Below are 14982 nucleotides of genomic sequence, written 5' to 3'. Positions count from 1 at the left end.
TCTCTCTCTCTTTCTCTCTCTTCCTCTCTTCCTTTCTTCCTTTCTTCCTTTCTTCCCGTGTGTGTTTCTGGGAATTTAGGACCCTTTGCAGGTTAAGAAGAATGTTGCCACTGATCCTCACACACAGCCCTAAGGCCTTTCCTTTCCTCTTTAAAAGGAAAGTATTGCAAATACCCAGTGTTATCTGAGAATTAAAAAGCTATCATATATTTCTGCTGGTGAAGATAAAATACTAGGCACACCTTATGTATGATGTTACTAACACAAGAACTACCTTCTGACACCACATAAGAAATTTGCAAAGAAGGAGGAGGAAGAGAATGGGGATGAAGTGGAAGAAGAAGAGGAAGAAGTGAAGAAGGAGGTACAGAGTTCTTGGTATTAATTTCCTTATATTACCATAAAGCAGGTGGAGCAACTCAATGAAAACCAATCTGAACAGACAATAGCAGTGCACAGTGGCCCGTGACTTCATGAGTCTGACCTCAGGGCTAGTTCAGAAGAATAGAGCACAGGTGGTCCAGGCATCTCCTCTTGAGTCCTCTCTTCCAAGAAAGAAGCTGCACAATGTCATGCAGCATGTTTCAAGTTGTCCCAGTCTGAAGCTCCCAGCCCCAGAGGGAGGAAAACACACGCCCCTAGGTGGCAGCTGAGGCGTAGTTGTGTCTAAGGGCGTGTGACATGAACACTCAAGTTGTTAACATGAGGAACCTCTCAAGATGGGTGAACGGGAACAATCAGTGCTGCTGATCTCAAGAGTTGGATGGCATCCTTCCAACACACCCTTGGCCACTGAGGAGACCAGAAAGAGCAGAAAGAACATAAAGTTACAGGGGGCCTGGGATCCTCTAGCCCAGTACTCTTTAGCTTTTGGAATTTATTGCACCCCACTTATTTCCAAGAGGAGCCTGGGGTAGCTGTGGATGTTCTGGAAAGTCTTAAATGCTCTTCTCTTGATTGCTTTATCTATAAACACACGGAGATTATTCTACACACTGCTCTAATTCCCTTCTCACAGACTAACAATCTGCCTGAGATGTTAACAGGTTAGGGGATGGTAGTTGACTGTGTATTAAAAAAACAGAAATAAAAAAAAAACAGAAATACTTGAGTCATGGTGGAAACTTAAGAGTTATATGATTAACAAACAAACAAACAACAAACCAAACCCCTAACCTTTGGGGTTGATAAGAGCATAGAACCCATATACTTGGCATTGGCTATAATAAGTTATTTCTTGAGGTAGGATTTCAGCTCTTGGTTGAAGGGTATATCTTTCTCTAAGCACCTTCAGCAAGCCCACAGGCAAACTCCCACCTCAATAGGCTGAATAATTTGCTTGGGAAATAGCACACTGAGATTGGGGTGCTGGATGCGGTGGATGTGGAAAGGAGGGGATGCTTGTAGGAGATGCTCATTGAGATGTAAAGGCAACTGGACTCTCCGGGGAAATCTCACACCATCCCATTGTCAGCGACTTTTCTCCCTTGCCAAATTCTTTTATAACAGCTGTCACCGGTGATCCCGGGATTCCCACATCCTGAGATGGTTACAATGGTCCAGACAGACTGTCATCATTTCTCAGTTTTTAAGAAAGAAGAAGTCAAGTAGCTCTCTGTTTCCAGGGAGGAACACCTTCGAATAAGAGTGTGTGATGCTTGGTCTGGTGGAGACTTATAAAACTGTAGTGTTTCCTTTCAGTACCAAGACATCACTTGGAAAGGGCTGCTTCCAGTATGAAATCTTTTCCCTCTGTGACATAGGTAACACGGAATCAATACATGTCCTAGAAAGCTCGCCATACTAAGATCCACAGAATCTTGGAAATGTTGACCTGCTTTCTTTGCCTCTAGAAACCTTGTGGGCATGGCAGTGGGTGCCTTGTAGGGGTGCTGGGTGCCTCGCAGGGGTGCTGGGTGCCTTGCAGGGGTGGTGGGTGCCTTGCAGGGGTCCTGGGTGCCTTTCAGGGGTGCTGGGTGCCTCGCAGGTGTCCCAGTCTACTCTGAGCTTCTCTCACTAAGTGGGGAATGAGGGGACTTTACCTTTTTACCAAAGCTTCTATTTCTCTCCACAGATCATATTTCCTTTCATAAGACAGAATCACCTTTTGCTGAGATAGGGATGAACACACCTTATTTGAAAAAGACACTGTAAGATATACCATAAAAGATTCTATGAGTGAATCATCTGTTGAAAACTGAAAGTGAGCAGCATTTATATAGAAATTCTCAGTCCTTCAACGGGCTGGCGGAATGGCCTCGGCCTAGTCACTTAACTTCTCTGTATCAGTTTTTTCATCAATCGAATGTGCATAATTCTTCCCTGTCTCTTGGGACTAATTAGAATCTACATACTACAAATGAGTGCAAAAATGCCTACTTCAAAGTCTAATATTCTATAAATAGCATGCGTCTGGCCATAGAAAGACACAGTATCCTTAGCGTCTGTTTGGGCTTCATGGTTGGTGAAATTAGGACACAGGACCACGAATGAGTTGCCCAAGACTCTGAGTCAGACTTCCAGGCAGTGCAGAAGGAAGCCTTCATCTGAGTTCTCATTACTTACTGTTGGGATGCAGTTATGCCCATGTAGAATTGAGGTGGAGACCTTAGTCACACTGACAGCTAATCTGAACCTCTTTGAATGGCTCCAGGAATTCCAGTCATTAAACAGGAACTGGCTTGTTCATCTGTACATTCCTCTCAAGTCAGTTGAAATAAATCCCCAGCACTTGATTTTCTGACCCGGTTCTCAGCTATTCAACACCAGCCCATGGTCTGGCATTATGAGAAATTTTCCAGTCTGTTGGGTGGAAGTAATCCAATCCTGCCACCGTGGAGGGAAACAGAGTATAGAGACAGAATCCAAGGAGACTAGAACGGTTCTGAGACTTCGGAGAAGCAGAATTTGGTAGTAGCAAGTCTCGATAGGTTCAAGGAAAGGTGACTGAAACATCAAAAATAGACCATCCCAGGGAACGGGGCCACTCTGACTCGGAGCATGGAGAGAGCTAAAGAGCAGAACAGGCCATGTCCAATTCTTCTGGGCACGATCAGCTGCTGCAGCAGGATGAGACAGATGGGACCATTTTAGGGCCAGGAAAGTGGGCCTCCCTCCTACTGGGGTGAAACAAGTACGGAGGAACAGATAGAAACGCAATAGTGATGGAAGGCGCTATGCTTTGAGGTAAATTGGCGCTCAAGAGGCATAGAGCAAAAGCAGGGCACAGTTAAAGCAGCTACTTCAGCAGGAAGCATCCCTCCAAGATAAAGAAGTACTCAAGTGTGCATGAGGTTCATGCTCCCTCCCACACAGTCTAGGGGTTCCGGGCCAGGCTGTCCTCAATCCTGCAGTCAGAAGGTCCTAAGTCTGACAATAGATATCAGGCCACAGTCAGCTAGCCCAAAGTGAACCATTGGTTAAAACTCTGGTTAAAAAGTAAGGTGTTCTGTGAACTCAGAGACTGTGGCAGCATACACATGCACAGGTTAAAACCAGAAGGGGGTCCTAGGACAGAGAGAAGGCTCCTACCCTAACCAAGACACTATCTGCAATTGATAGCTACTGGCAAAGGAAAAAAAAATCAGTTTTCTCCAATGGAGTCTCTCTGGTTATAGCAACCACACCTTGAGGTTGGACCAATGCCCAAGAGTAGTTGGTCAACACAAAACCAACTCAATGTTATTTTTGAAAACTTCTTGTCTTAATTTACTTTGCTTGGGCATTAAAAAAAAAAACTGGTCTTGTTTATTTTAGTTTTGTTTGGTTATGTTTGTTTTTGTTTGTTTGTTTGTTTTTAACTATAAATTTGGGTGAGTGGATAGGAAGAATCTACGAGGAATTGGGGGAAAATGTGGTCAAAATCCATTGTTTGAAAAAGACTTTTTCAATTAAAAAATGCTTTAAAAAGTAATAGGTTGTGTGTGATGCACTGTGGAGGGTAGGGAGAGACTGAGGTTGGGACAGGATTCAGGACCTGCCAATTAAACAGAACTGGGGTAGCACAGCAGGACAGGTGAGCTGCAGGAATTATTTGATGAGCAGCCACAGACACATACCTTATCAGGTTTGGCTTGATCTTTAGAGTAGGCTAAGGCTCAGGTCTGAGGTTCAGAGTCAGTGAGCCAGCTATGGACTGTTGGAATTATGCTCAAGTTCAGAACCAAGACCGGGGTGGAGAAGCCAGGAAGATACTTCGACCAACCTTGCTGTCATTTTTCCGGGACTGACAAAGCAGAGTAAGACTTGTAAATGACTCTGCATATGGGATGTAAATGCAAATATGTAAATGACTCTGGGAAAGGGAGATGGGGACACCTGTTTACTTAGGGAAGACTTTCATATATACTGCTGCCCTGGCTGTTTATCTCCCAGCAAAGAAAAGCTGTCCTGCATTACACCGAAATTTTTAAAGGATAAGTACATCAAAAATAAAAAAAGATGTGAAACTGTTAAAATCACTGGTGCTGAAGAATAACAGGATGACAGTTCTTCTAGCCTTTATTCCCACATCTATTATGTGAATAAGCCACAAGTAATGGGCGGATTCCTTACTGACTCTGAAATTCTATTTACGGTGAATTTGAGAGGGACATGGTCATCCTGTGTCCTTGATTTTGGGATTCCAATGTCCACTTCTATGGTCTCTGCCATTTGCTACAGTACGATGGCTTTAAGGGAACATCAAGGCACACTGATGTTTGTCATGAGCTTGGTAACTTTAAAAATAATATTTAGTGCCTTGCTGCACTTTTATCTTGACATATGATTTCGCTTTATGAAACATGGAAGACGATACATTTTATATTTAGGAAGCATGTGCTAGGGAGGAAGGTAGAGTAAAATTTAATTGATTTCTTCCCCCTCTGTAGCTCTTGAAGAAGTAGCATGTGAATCCAGATTAGTCGGCAACATGCATATTTCTGTAAAAAGGAATTTTTCCTAGCTTAGGCTGTTAAGTCTTATCCATCCTTGATACTTCCCTTTGTCTTACTCTCACAGACAAATATCACCATGTTTTATCCATCTCTGAGCCTCGATTTTTGATTTCCTTCTCTTGTCTGTCCCTACAGCTGGCAAGGCTCTCCATAACCAAAGGCCTCTCTTGCTCACGGTCCTCAACTCCCACCCATCCCCCAACGCCAGAATATTAGTGTGAAAGATCTTCTCCCACTGTTCTGCTACTCCCAGCATTTTTTATAGAATTAGCCAAACCTTCTAAGAGAGCACTTGAGGTGCTAGTCCAAAATTATCTTTCTAACTTTACTTCCTGAGCCCCACCCATTCCCGTCACACACAGAGCCTGCCGTAATAGGCGCGTCTTCTGAATGATCTGCCATGGTCTTCATGTCTGTTGGAACACTTTCAACACACACTTAAGTGACTGGTTAGAGACTTTATTCCTGCAGTTTGTAAAGCCAAACCTTTGGGTACCACTTCCTGCATTTGAAGTACACCTGTGCTGACAATGCTTAATTCTGTTGTTAGTGATGATTTGTCTCTTCCATCTACCTAGGATTTATGCAACCAATAGCAATGACCATTCACCGCTCATCATTCTTGCTTTCATAGTGTGCTTTCAATCATCTGGGGTAGCGCCATCTCTAACACATAGTAAGTGGTCAACAAACTCCTGTTTGGGATGATTCGGTATATTGTGTGGGACTTCATGGGTCCCTAAGGTTGAGCTTTTTGTCTTCTTGCTGAGGTAATTTTTTTTTCCCTGCCAGTTGTGACTATTACCAGTTGTTACAGTCACAAGTGGTAACAATGTAACAATTTGGTACTAGCTTTCAGCCATGTCCTCCCTCTGGCTCCACACTACCTGCAATAGCTGACACTCAAGTCTTTCTCTTCGCTATTATGTGACACTCTGCAGCTCCTAGTTTGTTAAGCTAAACAAACTCCTCTGCCCTCCCTATCCCCCCCCCCTTTTTTTTTACCCCCACGGCCGCCATTGCTGGAAAGCTTTTTTTTTTTTTTTTTTTTTTTTTTTTTAATCATAGTCTTTGGCTTAAACTTTTTATTAGAAACAGGCCATGTCTTGCTGTCTTCTCATCTTTGGAGACTGTAAATTATCCTGTTACTTCATTTGTAATGGGAACATATTTATTTTCTGTGATGATGGCTCCCCTGAGTCCTTCCTTTTTCTTAGCTACATAAAGTTAACTTCCTCAGTGGCGAATTAAGGACAGATTACGAGCAGCCTGGGAACCAGGCTCCATCACCACAGGGGCCGCCCACTCAGCCTCCTTCTGTTCAGCCACCCGAGAGTTGCAGCTGCTCTGGGCTGCTCTCCTCATCTCTCTTGAATTGAGAGGCAGAGAGACAGAGAGACAGAAGGAAAGATGTGCATGCACTCATACCACACCACACACACACACACACACACACACACAGAGAGAGAGAGAGAGAGACAGAGAGAGAGAGAGAGAGACAGAGAGAGAGAGAGACAGAGAGAGAGAGAGACAGAGAGACAGAGAGACAGAGACAGAGAGAGACAGAGAGACAGAGAGACAGAGAGATCCCTTTTCCCCAGCATTATCTGTTGGTGTCTGTTCTTGAGTTTTCTAGGTTCTTCTCTCCTTCTTCTCCCCCTACCCCAGCTGCCTACCATCTCCTCCTACACCCAGACCAGCAGTGACTGCACTCCAAGACTCCCCCTCCTTCCAACACTGCTGCTCAGTTTCCATAGCAACAGAAAATGTTGGTGGGAAGCAAAGATGCTGAACGGCAACTCCTGTTGGGGCTGGGAGGAGGAGGAGGTGAAATGTGGGCCTCTCTGGAGGCTTCAGAGGGAAGGGAGGGGAAGAACCTTGGGGAAGTGTGGTGAGGGGGAGGGGAGAATGCCAGGTGAGAAGCCCTCAGGATAGGAGGGAGTTCGGGGAAGGTACATTGGCAAGTGGAAATTGCTTTGGTTAGAAAACTGAAATAGGCAGAAAGGGGAAGACTTATAAAAAGTAATGGAGAATTCTATATATACAGTAGTTGACTGAGAGGTTAAGCTAAGCAGAACACTGAGAACAGATGATGTCATTTTGAAGGGTGAGTGGTGGAGGGGTAAAAAAGTAGTTGGGGTGCTTAGAGTATAATAATAATAATAATTATGATAACAACAACAACAATAATAAATCTACATGGGAAATAAAAAGATGATACCAGGCTTTGGTTTGTGATGGGCATGTCTTCTTTGAGTTCACAGAGTTATGAATATCTACTTCAAAAAGCTATGAATGAGGGTCAAGGAAAATACAGTACATGGGACAGACACTCAGAGTGTGTAAGGTAGATTACAATGCTTAAAAAAAACATTTTAGTTGAGGAATGGCATTTCAAATGGGCTTCAGAGCTAAAATTACCACTCAAAATTTACCCAGAATCGCAAATTGTTATACATTTTTCTTTTTCATTGTCTTCAGCTTTGCGTAGCTCTAAGTATGTGATGTCCTGCTTAAGCCCATGGTTCATACCTGATGCCCTACTACCACATGCCTAAGCCTGTGGTCTCACTGCAGTACTCAGTGCTTGCCCTGTCATCCCACAGAACCACAAGCAAACATCCCACCTTGCTTTCATAGAGGCCTCTTGTATTTGCTCAGGCCACAGCAGTGCTGGTCTTGTAACTTTCCAGTGATGGAGGGGGTTGCTACAGAAACTGTGTTGCTTGTCTACAACCAGTGGTTCTCTGGACTTTTTCTGAATGAATCTATGCTACTTCTTCCTTTAGAACTACAGAGCAAGAAATGATAGAAACCTATCTAAGAAGATGCCTAAGGACCTCTGGACTGCGCCCCTGCCTCCCTTGTGCATCCTGTAGCAGTGGTGGTCAGCAAGCAATGCTTGAGCACTGCTTAAGTGACATCCGTAGGCTTTGTGGGGATGGACTCATATAAACCCCCCTTCAGCCCAGTGGGCGAGGGGAAAGTGGATGGTTTGTATCATATCTGTTTTTTATATGCACAAGCGGAGGCACCGAGATAAGGAATACCTGACTCACGGCAACAAGCTTGTCAAGGCTGGGCTGGGATTTGAATCCCGGTGGAATCTATGTCTTAGCCATCACACTGTACTACTTCTGTTTGAGAAAAATAGTATCTGGGCCCTTGAGGAACCCGGGCTTGAACACATTAGTACTGCTTCCCATGAATAGCAGTTTTCCCCTTTCAGAGTATAATTTAAAGAAACAAGAAGCCCTAGCCTCTATTTCAAGGTGGGTACTGAACTCAATGGTTTATTATTTTCTTGTGTAGATTTGGAGAAAGGTGGAAAAAGGATGTCATGATCTTCCAGCAGCGAAGGTAGCTGTAGAAAGACAATATGGGTAGGAGAGATCTGACTGCATTTCCAGTCAGGAAGAAAGAGGAAATGCTGGCCCAAGCAGCAGGATAGACGCAACCCAGAACTGAGGTGTGTGCAAGCAACTGGGTTTGCCCACCAGAGCATCTGGGGTTTTAGTCTGAGAAGATGAAGACAGGCCGGGGAAAGAAATTGGGAAGTGGGGCTAAGATGGAAATAAATTTCAAAGTCTGTGATTCTAGTAGTTGCTTTTCTACCTGTCTCTAACTTCTAATCTCCCTCCAAACACACACACACACACACACACACACACACACACACACACACACACACACATGCATATACACACACAATCACATACACACATAGAGGCTAGACAACTATCTTTACTTGTGAAAATGGAAAAGCAGCTTATTTTCTCAAACACGTTATAAGGTCCCCCTGAGCAGGGCACTCCAGAGCAGTGGGACCTGAGGTGCCCTGGTTATTGTGGACATGTAGCGTTCTGCACCATGAAACCTGGAAGTCAAAACCATGCTTATGAATAGAGATTCCAGATTGCTTTTCCATTGACTCTAAAATATGAACCGAAAACCCCTCATTGCCAGAGAACGGAGCGTGACTGACCAAAACAAAGTTAGAAGCAAAGCGTAACAGAAACAACTAACTTCAGAAATTAGTCAAGAATTTCACAATAAGCACAGAGCCTACAGGGCTTCATGGCTCACAACAGGAAAATGAAAAGTGTGTCCAGAGAAAGAAACAGAAAATAGAGAGTTTTGTGAAACTGGAGGTTATGATATTCCTTTCTTTCTCCCTCCCTCCCTCCCTCCCTCCCTCCCTCCCTCCGTCCCTCTCTTCCTTCCTTCTTTCCCCCTTCCTCCTTCCCTTTCTTCCTTCTTTCATTCCTTCCCTTTCCCTTCCTTCTTTCCTACCCTCCCTTCCCTTCGTCTCTCTTTCTTCCTTCCTTTCCTCCCTCCCCATCCCTCCCCTCCTCTTCTCTCCCCTCTGTTCTCCTCCTCCTCCTTCTCCTCTTCTTCCTCCTCCTCCTCTTTTCTTCCCTGCCTTGCCTCCTTACCCCCACACCCCTGTACATGTTCTTGCTTCATTGCCAAGGTTATCCTCAAAGTTGACATCCTCTAACCCAGCCTTTTCAATCCTAGCATTATAGATATACACCACTGGGCTAGTTACATTCTGTTTTATGTTGCCACAGGTCACATGCCACATGAATGCGGCAAATGTGATAAAGGAATTGAATTTTCAGCTAACTCGAATTTAAATAGTAATACATGCAGCTGGTGGCTGTTACATGGGTTGATGCGTCTCTAGGAGAGTCAGGATGGTTTCTACCTACTCCTTCCTGGAAATCTTATGCTCACAGGTTTGAGGCTACTGTTAAATTTCTGGTTCTCTTAGTGCCTTTGTCCTATTCAATTAAGTGATTATAAGCAAATTCCTAAGAGATAAGATGAAAATAAAAAGAAATAGCAAGGGGCTGAGGAGGTGGCTCAGTGGGGAAGGAAGGAAGGAAGGAAGGAAAGAAGGAAGGAAGGAAGGAAGGAAGGAAGGAAGGAAGGAAGGAAGGAAGGAAGGAAGGAAGGAAAGGGGATACCATAATCTCCCCTTGCTTCTCTTCCACAGCATATAAACTCAGTCCCCTGAACCCACATTATGAAGCTCACAATGATTTTTAACTCTAGATCGCAGGGATCCAACACCCTTTCTACCATCCTTGCCATTGTTATACACACACAGTATTGACACACAAAGACACACATACACAAAGATACACATACACACACACACACACACACACACACGAATAAAGAAAAACATGAAAAAACGATGAAGTCAATTGAAGAGAGTAACGCTAGGGAGAACTTCAGAATCACATTCCTTGGCAGGCTCAGAGAAATCCAGCCTCCGACAAGGGTCTCTTGAGGGGTCTCTATACAAAAGTGTCACCAGAAAAATGGCATGGTGGAGCCTGTAGGAACCTAATGGATGAGATAATGGCGAGAAGTGAAAGAGATGGAAAACGAACTAGAAAAATCAAACAATGAAGTTATTAAAATAAGTAAAAGGCATGTTTTAAGGTGCTTTCCATGTTCCTAGATCAGGCAACTGAAAGTTTGCCTTCTTTGGCAATGCCTGGTTTCAACAGGGGCAAGCAGAGAGCATTTCTTCTTGACGAGGGTTCCCCCTACTTCATGAGTGGCACAGAGGCAGAGAAACTCTAGACAATGAGGATTTAGCCATCACGAATAGGCATTGCTTGGGTCTTGACTATTATGCTGTGAAGACAGGGGAAGCGAACCTTGAAGACAGGAGAATTTCACAGTAGGCTCTCTACTCGTAGCATCTGCATTTGCGCACTGAGGTTCATCCCACAACAATACTGTGGATGGAGGCAGCTGCGAGGGAAGAGATAATGGAAGCCCTCATCTCTCATACCAGGAGGTGAGTCAATACCACCGGAAGCTGGTAAGCCAAGAGCTCCGGGGATACATGCCATATGGAGAAGCTGGCAGAAGAACAAGGTGTAGACATTTTTGAGGTATTGCTTCTGAAGGGTGAAGGTGGGGAATAGGGAGAAGATACCCCAAGCTATGTTTATGTTTTTATCTCTACACTGGTTTTGCTGTTTAAAATTTATATATGCTTTAGCTCCGAATTATTTACTTTTTAAAAAAGATTTATTTATTTTATGTCTATGAGTATACTGTAGCTGTCATCAGACAAACCAGAAGAGGGCGTCAGATCCCAATCCAGATCATTGTGATGCTACCATGTGGTTGCTGGGAATCGAACTCAGGACCTCTTGAAGAGCAATCAGTGCTCTTAACTGCTGAGCCATCTCTCCAGCCTTTTTAGTTTATTTATTTATTTATTATTTTTTAACGGGCTCTGTATCTGAAAGTCCTTGCCTCTGTTGTTCTTGCATCTGTGCATCAATTCTGGAAGAGGCTGAAGTTATAAATCAGATAATTAGCCAGCCATGGGCATTCATTCCCCTCTTGCCAACCCCCCTCAGCCTTCTCTTTTCCAAGAGTCTTCTGGGAACATGGACACAAGAAAGACCGTACTTAGGGCTGCCATTGTGGGGTGACAGGAAGCAAGGGAGCCTTAATTTTTACCATCTAGGCTTCAACTCCAGACTGTTGTTGAAAGACTAAAGTGCTGATTACAGCTTTTAGTGGCAACTGTTTTCTCTGCACTACAGAGCCGTCTTCTGAACTAGTATCAATAAAATGCTTCCTAACAGAATCCCTGACACCAAAAGTCCCCACTGACACCAGTGTAATTATCATCCCTAGACTGTAGCCCTTGTCAGGCCACGCAGATAATCACCTACAACTGCAGCTGATGATTAGCCAGTCAGTCAGCTGACACCCAGCACTCCTGGGAGGTTCTGCAGAGGTGACAAAAGAGGAGAAGCCCCTGCGGCATCCTCTCTCTAAACTAACTGGAACTGAGAGGATACAGGAGAAGAAAGCAGAGGCACAGAGGGATAGGGGCAAACACTGCTGGTCTCCATCTAAGGACTAACCAGGCTGGACTAGTAAACTCTGCTTGGCTTTCAAGATCAGGCATGTTCAGGGTGGTATGCAGGAGGCAATGTCCATTCTCTGGCGTTACACAGGCGTGGGGTGACATGGGTAGAGTCTAACTAACTCATCATGGCTTCCTTTCACTTTTGCTCCCGTGTCCAGACTGAATCCATCTCCTGGCTTTCCTCTATGTGTCACCACCCCCACCTTCATTTTGCACCTCCATGCTAATTGCAGGTATTTCTACTTGATAGAAAAGCCACCCTGTGGCTTAGCTTGTCAGCCTGAGCCTCTTTCCAATCTGTCAAGGGCAAAGTGGTATAGCTGTATGAAGATGCCATATTGAAAAACCACTGCTTTATATGCCTAGTTTTTTTATTTTGTTTTTGTTTTGTTTTTTAAAGACTTCACGTGCACCTAACTCCTGCTGTGGAACTTAGCCCGAGCCCCAGAGCAGAAGGATTCGAATGCTTGTGTCTTTTTCTCTAGTAGACAGTAAGCTCTGTGAGAAGATGGACCATGTATGTTATCATGCTAAAATAACCCAAATAGCTAATACATGTAAAGTACACAGAACAGTAATGCCTGGAGAAGAAGATAGATATGACTTTCACTATTGTCACTACCATGGCCGAATTCAAATGCCCTTCCACAATATCTGGCTCATGAAAGTGGCTATAGAGCCACTATGCCTTCATTTGCATTCTTGGAACATTCTGGAGAAACCTAGTTTTATTGCTGAGGAGTCAAGCATTGGTCCTGGGGGCAGGGAGACAGTGCAGGTATTTGCTTTAGTGTTATTAGGGCTCAGTGATTATCTGCAAAAAACAAACAACAACAACAACAACACATGGTCTGGTGGACAGGAAGAACAGTATAGGGGGACCACAGGATATTCTAAAGGCATGAGCTATTGAGAACAGGTTTTTGCTGGCTTTGAGACAGAACCTCAGTCTGTAGGATGGTGGGTGTTCTGGTTGATACTGTGGACTTGAGGCATGTATATGACAGCATTTGTAGACTGGGTTAATTGAAAAAGAAAGACCTGCTCTGTGATTGACACAATACCTTGGACTTGAACTCTGGACTTAACAAAAGGAAGAAAGCAAACTGAGTATGAACATTCTCTGTTCTCTTCTTCCAAATTGCGGATGCAAAGTATGTAGTTACCTCATGCTGGCCGTTGCCATAATCCTCCCCGCCCCCCTTATATGATGGACTGGACCCTCAAACTATGAGCCAAAATAAATGCTTCCTTCCTCAAGCTGTCTTCCTCAGGCATTTTGCCACAGTAATGAGAACATTTACTGACACCTTCTGTTTGGGAGAGGCACCTAATGTAACCGGTAACTTCATTTTTTTTTGATCAGCACTAGCTAGAAATAGCCAGCTAATCAGCCTTAGACAGATGTTGTCTTGCTCATCATTCTTGCTACCTTGGTATGTGGAGTGCATGTGTGTGCTGTCATCCCGGTAAGCTTATCTAGGGACAGTGATAGGTCAGCAAGCTGTCTCTCCACATGGCCCATGTGGAGCACCTGATCCGTGATTTTGCAAGGCAGGGAACATTTTCATGCAAAGAAGCAATAGACAACCCTGGAATCATTGCCTGACTAGGATCTGCTTTGGTTTTCAAATCCTACAGGCACCTGGACATCTTAACCTCATTTGTTCAAGATTCCATGTGTTCACCCCATTCTTCTGTGTCTACACAAACACTACTCACACCCATTTCCATCAGAGACCCTTCCCTGAATGCTCCAGATGTCAGACAGCTCTTCCTTCCCAGACATAGGCATTCACGGACTTACAACGTTCATTCTTCCCATAGTTTCACTGTATGCCATAAAAACACACTATTGACTTTCATTACTACTTGAGTGTGTATTGCTATTGAGCAGTTAAGTATGCTACACTTAGCTTCCTGAGTGGACTGTAGGGTCTTTAAGCAGAAACTATATTATGCTTCTCTGTAGTCCCTTCTACAATTAGCATCGGTAGATGAATAGAGTATGTACCAAGTTCACTCCCCTGTGAATGAATAGATAAGCCTTCCCATTCCCCTATGAATGAATGGATAAACCTTCTCTGAATCCATTAAAAATTTTCCTAAGAACATTTCATAAAAATAATTCTATTTTTTTTTTTTACTTCAGATTGTCAATATACCCTGAAGGATTAAATATGCAGATATGGAACACAGATTTATATTTTAAAATGCTACAACATGTTTAATATGCTATATAGTATATGAATAGTTTGAGTGAAAGTTTACATTATTAATCCTTGGGGAAAGAACTACTATATTCTTATGTGTTCAAATATTCTTATAAAATTTTTTATGGGGGCTGGAGAGATGGCTCAGTGGTTAAGAGCTCTTGTTGTTCAAAGGATCTAGGTTCTCTTCCTAGAACCCACATGATGGTTTACAACGGTCTGTAAATCAAGTTTCAGGGAATTTGATATCCTCTTCTGATATAGTTAGATAGCAGGCATGCACTTGGTGTGTATACATGCAGGCAGGCAAACACTCAGACACATAAAATGAAATTTAAAAATTTTCAAGTAAAATTATCATGATCTGAGTTAGGACATTTTATAATGAATGGGTGGTCCCTGAGTGGGTCAGAACCAGATCAGATTCAGTTCTGTGGGTATCCTATAATACTCTTCCAGTGGCTTGTACAACCATAATGCTGTGAGTGCAGTGGCTTCCTTCTCTAGGTGTGCACACAGCCATTTAATCAAGGTCTGCAGTGAGAATGAGTGGGATGCGGTGCTGCACCTTCCCAGCGGCCTTCAGAGTTGTTGGGTGAGAGGTCACCGAGGCAGGCAGGTTATGGATGTTTGGGTGTTTCTAGGACAACCCAGGTAACCCTCCTCCTTGCTTCCAGTATACTCCGAGGGTGAGAGCAACAAAGGCCTGTGAGAATGTGTGTGCATCACTGCACACTACACCAGTTCATCAGAGATGCTAAAGTGGTTGGCCAGCTCACCAAGAGCAGACTGTCTTCTCACCGTGATGCACTGCCTGCTAGACACACACAGCTGGCTTTAATTTCATTCTTACCATCACCTTGCAAACTAGGTGTACTGGCTAGTTTTGTGTCAACTTGACACAGCTGGAGTTATC

The 14982-nt window shown here is 43.8% G+C and overlaps 1 protein-coding gene across 1 annotated transcript in view; it reads right to left on the bottom strand.

The window, feature by feature from the left end:
* Positions 1-14982, bottom strand: part of Anks1b (ankyrin repeat and sterile alpha motif domain containing 1B) — a 1052697-nt gene that overhangs the window by 372517 nt on the left and 665198 nt on the right. The window lies entirely within an intron of this gene.

This window comes from Mus caroli, chromosome 10, assembly GCF_900094665.2.
Source record: "Mus caroli chromosome 10, CAROLI_EIJ_v1.1, whole genome shotgun sequence".
In the NCBI taxonomy this organism is placed as follows: Eukaryota; Metazoa; Chordata; class Mammalia; order Rodentia; family Muridae; genus Mus; species Mus caroli.
The sequence above is the reverse complement of the archived record's forward strand: the minus strand, read 5'-3'. Positions and strand labels throughout refer to the sequence as shown.